This window comes from Pteropus alecto, unplaced genomic scaffold (genome assembly GCF_000325575.1).
Source record: "Pteropus alecto unplaced genomic scaffold, ASM32557v1 scaffold821, whole genome shotgun sequence".
Taxonomy (NCBI): domain Eukaryota; kingdom Metazoa; phylum Chordata; class Mammalia; order Chiroptera; family Pteropodidae; genus Pteropus; species Pteropus alecto.
This window is the reverse complement of record NW_006431396.1, coordinates 149,271-155,029: the sequence shown is the minus strand read 5'-3', so window position 1 is coordinate 155,029 and position 5,759 is coordinate 149,271. Positions and strand designations below refer to the sequence as shown.

Sequence of the window (5,759 nt, the reverse complement as noted above, 5' to 3'; positions counted from 1 at the left end):
GGGAAGAGGAGGGGAAGGAAAACGCTGGAGGAGGAGGGGAAAAAGAAAGAGGAGGAGGAAGAGGAGAAGGGGGAGGAGAAAGAGGCGGAGGAGGAGGAGGAGGAGAAATAAGAGAAGGAGGAGGAGAAAGAAAAGGAGGAGGAGGTGAATAACTTACCCTGCTGAGCTTTCTTTGGGGAATACGTGCATCAAGATTTAGATCTGCAAGGAAAATCTATACAAAGTATCTGCCACTACAGGACTGACTCTCCTCCCCCCACCACCGTTTTTTATTTTCCTTTCCGTTTTCTCTGCTGTGTCAGAAAGACCGAGACAGAACTATCTCTGTTTCTGGTTCCACTGCCGGTGAAGGAGTTTTCATTCAAGACTTTCTGAAGAGAGGTGGAGAAACCTAAAGACTCAGGAGAAGAGGTCCTTTGAGCCATATGGGGCATTAGTTCTTCTGCATTTCTCAGCATGGATAGATCCTTTCCTCAAGGTAAGCCATACGGATTAGCTCTTAAGGACCCCAGAATTCTTTCTGTGCACAGATTGCCATTCATTCCAGCCATCGTCTGTGTATGAATGTGTGTGTGTGTGCGTGTGCACGCGCGCACACACACACGCCTGTGCACGCGCACAAACGCAAGCGCGTGGGTAAAATAAAATGAAAACCATTTAAATGAGATTTTAATGAATCAGCTCTTGCAGAAAACTATCCTTATGGATATTTATAAATCAAAATGGAACTTCAGAATAACCCTTTTGTAGCCAAATGTCAATTTAATTTCTAGCCTGTTGACCTTTCAATGCATTTTGGTGCCTGCCTAAGCCCCTTATAGCACAGCCTAACCACGCAGACTGAGGACGTAGGGAGAGCCCGTGCTGAGGCCAGTCTGGCTGCCCAGCGGGCATCCTGTCAGCGTGGGGCTAGTCGGCTATTGGCTCACAAGTCTGGGCTGTGCATCGTTCAGATTTCATCACATCACCTTGCCCTGGGTAGAAATGGCGCAAGCTGACACGGCATAACCCCCTACTTACATTGAGTCAGAGCAATGATTTAGAAATCTCTGGATCCATGCCTGGGTGTGTGTGCACATGTCTCTATGTGGCATATGGAAATTTTGTCAAAAGTGAGAACCCGTGAGCGTGTCTAATTAGCCAATAGGCATTTGATAGAACCTAGGGCAGTGGTTTACACGCCTTTCCATTTGTCTAATTATAATTATCGCTCACCTCTGCATGCTACAAACCAAGTTGAATGAACAGAAAACAGACCTTGAACTCTTAAACAGAAAATCTATTTTGAAATGCAAACTATTGTTGCTTTTCTGGATCCATTAAAACTTCACTGTAACATAATGGGCTATCACATGAATTTGGATATTCCAGGGGTTAAATCATGTTCTCAACAAGTCAGCAGCATACATACGTACGATGAGGCAGAGGCTAGCCATTTTTCTATAAGTATTAGTATTTTCCCCTGTACCTCTAAATAAATATTTACTAATACTTTATTGTTAACATTCTATACATTTTGTTTTTGGTGCGGTTCGTTTTCGGGTCTCTCTAGCTATGAAACAGCCTAGATAGTGACCTGCGTGACTTGGATTCGGAGATATTTTATTCCAAGTTGAGGAGTTTATTAGTGAGAAAGTAAAGAATCTAAAGGAAAGGAGACTAATTCTTCATAAAAGACTTGTGAGACAGAGAATGCAACCAACAAAACCAGCATAAAAAATTTAGAGCATCAGGACAAGAAGGGGCTTTTAAACTCTCCTTTCTTACCCCTTCATTTTGCAGATGAAGAAACTGAGGGTTGGAACAGAAGTCACTTGCTCATAGTAACACAGCAAAGTCAAGCTAGAGTTAGGAATAGAACTTAAGTTTCTTGTCTCCTATGAAAGGATTTGGGGTTCAAAGAAAGATTCCTACTTCAGAAATGAACAACTATCATTTTCTTCAGGATCAGAAGTGTGTGAATTTATTTGATATTACAATTTTCCTCATCACTAAAACACCTAGATCTTTAAAAATGCAAGGTCTCATAACCGCAAGACTCCCTGGTTTGAAATAAATTGCTATGATTCTTAATGAAACTATTAAAGTAATGAATAGGACTAGGGTAGCAAAGTGACAAGTTAAGAGTTAAATGTGGTGAGAACCTGGCAGCTTCAGCAAGATGTATGCGGTAGGAGGGAGGCCCAGTCAGTGGCTGAGAGGTTAGTAATGTAAACTATATACAACTTGGTATTTGTAAGGGGGGAGTGCTGTGATAGAGATGCAAATGCTTTTGCACAGAGAGGGATTTTTAGAGAGCAGACTTTGGAACAGTAGAACTAAGAAAACATATAAAGCCATGGCAGAAATTCCCCCTATGTTTGCTTTCAGTTATTCTGAGAAGGAGTGTATATAACAGCAGAGCACAGAAAAAAGCAACACACCCCAGAGCCATTACACAGTAAAGGTACAAAACAGCATTGAACCCATGGGAGTACAAGAAAACAGGAGCCAGGCTCTCCTTCTCTTCTCCCCTCTTCTTTGAAATTGAGATTGAGTCATATTATATCAGAAAGGATTTATCATAGAAATCAGAACTGTCTCATGGTGTTAGCATAGAAGGGCTTTAGATAGGAAAGTTTTCAACTCTAGTCTCAACATGGCAGATTTTAGGTTCCAGGGAGAAAATACATTTTTTTCTTTCATTAACAAACAGCATTTCTTGAATAGATTTAGCTTTCTAGTCCCTAAATTGGCATAAGAAAAGAAATTTCTGTTTAGGTTGAACATAGCAAATTTTAGGGCTACAGAAAAACTGTTAAGAAAGCTATGAGCACCTGGCCAGAGGGACTGAGATGGGAGTGGGTTTACAATGCATCTTTCATTACTGCAGAGGCACTACGTGACAGAAATCACTAGATCCCATCAATGTGCAGCCAAGACTTGTAATCACCTTGGCTCTTATTTAATACTATGTGATACGTATATTCTTTCTCTCATTTAATAGAATATGAAATTGACCAACAGCACAGTTTCTTAACTGTTGCTGCTCACAGTGAATGGCCCTTTAATGGGTGGATTTCTAAATCATAAACATTCATGGAGTAGTATTTTTTCATCTAATCTATGTACTGTAGCAATCTCTTGCTTATTTCTGAACTTTTCCCCCTCTCTTACCTTCCCCTACAGTATCTATTTCAGTTCATCCTATTGGCCAGATCAGATTCAGCACTTCCAGAATGGCAAACATTTTATTGTCATCCATTCCTATTTTATCCTACTCTACACCCTGATTTTACCTAGGTCCTACTACCCACTGTATTGCAGATCTTCCACAGTCCATTATAATTAAAGTCCATTTTACAGGGCAAGAAGAAACCTTCTGAGCTCATCCTGTCCATCCCCTTACCTGTAGTCATCTACTTCATCATCTCAGACAAATGCCCAAAGCTTCCTTTAATCATCCAACCAAGCACCTCAACTCTTTTCTTGTAGCCATCTAATCAATATCGAAACACACTTTCTCAATCTAAACACCATATGCCTTTCATCTGCCAAGACAGGATCCCCTTTGAACATGGTTCTGAGTCATTACTATTATAACCTAGATTCCTCCAAGTTTAGCTTTCAACCTTCTGAGCATGACCTTGAGATACCTAGTGACATCCCTGGAATCTCATATGATTATTTCCTATAGCTTTGAGACCTTGTGCACCTTCCTTTGAGTGATTGATTCTTGGAATTTCCAATATGTTTTGAATCTAGTTTCCTTTGAGAAATCAATGAGTCTAATGCAGCTAGCATGTATGTTGTTGTTCTTACAGTGTAAAGCACTTGAAGGGCCCCACACTTTTTCTTTATCTGATCAATGAATAATACATTTCTTATAAATTTCTCAAAAGACTTCCTAATCCAAAGCGCCTACATCTACATACCCTGCAAGTCAGCTAACAATGTCCCCTTGTTTATTGGGTATTCAAATGAAAACTACCTGTTCTTTTCCAGTCCTGAGACTATGAATTTTAATAAAGATACAGCAAAGGTAGAGGTGGGAGGCTTCAGGGGCCTATGAGTCCAAGTAAATAAAAGAGACCTTTTGGTTTTGAATGCCCAAATAAATAAACAAGGGCATGTTGCCCAGTTTACTCTCAAGGATTAAAGACGTAGAAGGTGTAGATGAAGAGAATTCTTTGGTCAAATTATGTAGTTATAAAATTATAGATCATAATGGGGCACAGTCCTTCAAAATCACGTAGATAGTAAAACTATGGCCCAAACAAATTGAGTGATTTGACAAATGTTATATAGATGTTTGAGTGTTAGACTCTCCATAGTGTTTATCTGCATCCACTGTGCTGCATTAAATAACACCAAAACAACCAGCTAAAAAGTGAAATTATAGTTAGACTTGTTCTATGATGCGATGTGCCAGAAAAGTTACTTTTAGCCAAATTAAATCTTCTTTTAAAAAAAATGAACAGATATTAATTCAACCAAACAGGTTTGCATGGGGATATAGCCTCGAAAAGCAATGAGTCTGGTCATATTATTAGCCACTGAGTCCTTTATGAACTGCATCCTTATTTTTCCTGTTATTGAACTTTGAGCACATTTCAGTGTCATGTTTGCTCACTAATCAACAACTACCCTCTCTCACTTGTTCATTTCTATTACTCATTCAAGCTTTCCATCCCATACAGTAGTGTGAGTAATCAATCTATTTTGAGATGGCCTGAAATCTGATGGATTTCAAATATGTACTTTATTCATGCTGGTGTTTCCTAGGTCCTAATGCCTCCAGGATGACTCTTGGATTTGTGTTTAGGTTTCCATATGTACAACTTTTTGGCTGTTCAATCTTCCAAATGGTACAATACAGTAATCTACTATGTATACATTATTTTCCTCATGGTCACCATTATCAGTACTAGATCAATCAAATCCTTTAGGGAATAACCACCAATTCTTCTTGATTATGGTACAATGGAGACATGAGCATGAGCTTTCTAGATATTCAACTTTGCTTAAATCTGGTATAAGAACATCACTGCTTTTTAAGAAAGCTAGTTTATTGTATTGTGTAAAGCAAAGATAGAAAAAAGCACTCCGAGCAGATTCTGTCTAGTAAACCCCATCAGTAAAAACTTGATTTAGGATTGTAATAGGTACCATTATAGGTGATATTTGAAATAATTTACGGTTCATACTGTATGGTTCCCCCATCTCCACTATTACTTCCACATATGAAAAAGTTTGATTCTGGGGCTGGGGGCCATTTAGAAAGAATCACCTCCTCAATAGGCGAAATTAGTCTATAAGAGGAGGACGACTGCAGGATGATTAGTCTTGGCTTCCTTACACTCTTGGGAAGTCTTTATTCCTATTATTCTATAGACAACCTAATTTCTGCCCTGTGCACCCCTGCCATATCTCTGCCATTATTACATCTTGCTTGTTTGCCTATGTTCATTGAATCAAGCAATGTCCTTTCTCACCTATTTATTCACACTTGTCACAAATTTTACCAAAAGCAGCGCGCGCGCGCACACACACACACACACACACACACACACACTCATGTGCAACTTTTAATGGAAGACTTTTAAAGCTTTCTTTTTTATATCAACATTGCTTCAGGAAGTAGCCTTTGCATTTGAAATTAGTGTCCATTCTTATTAGAATTATAGTACTTAAGGCCTAGATGTCTCTCCTGTCAAACATCTGAATGAGCTAGCTGCTTCTGTGACCCTAGTCATATGATGGAATACAAAAGGAATCAA

The 5,759-nt window shown here is 39.2% G+C and overlaps 1 protein-coding gene across 1 annotated transcript in view; it reads left to right on the top strand.

Annotated features, from left to right (window-relative positions):
- The first annotated feature begins 90 nt into the window (after nucleotides 1-90).
- Nucleotides 91-5,759, top strand: part of SPRY3 (sprouty RTK signaling antagonist 3) — a 10,386-nt gene continuing 4,717 nt past the window's right edge. The window contains exon 1 of the mRNA XM_006905810.2: nucleotides 91-478. The gene's annotated coding sequence lies outside the window, so the exon portion shown is untranslated. The remainder of the gene's footprint in view (nucleotides 479-5,759) is intronic.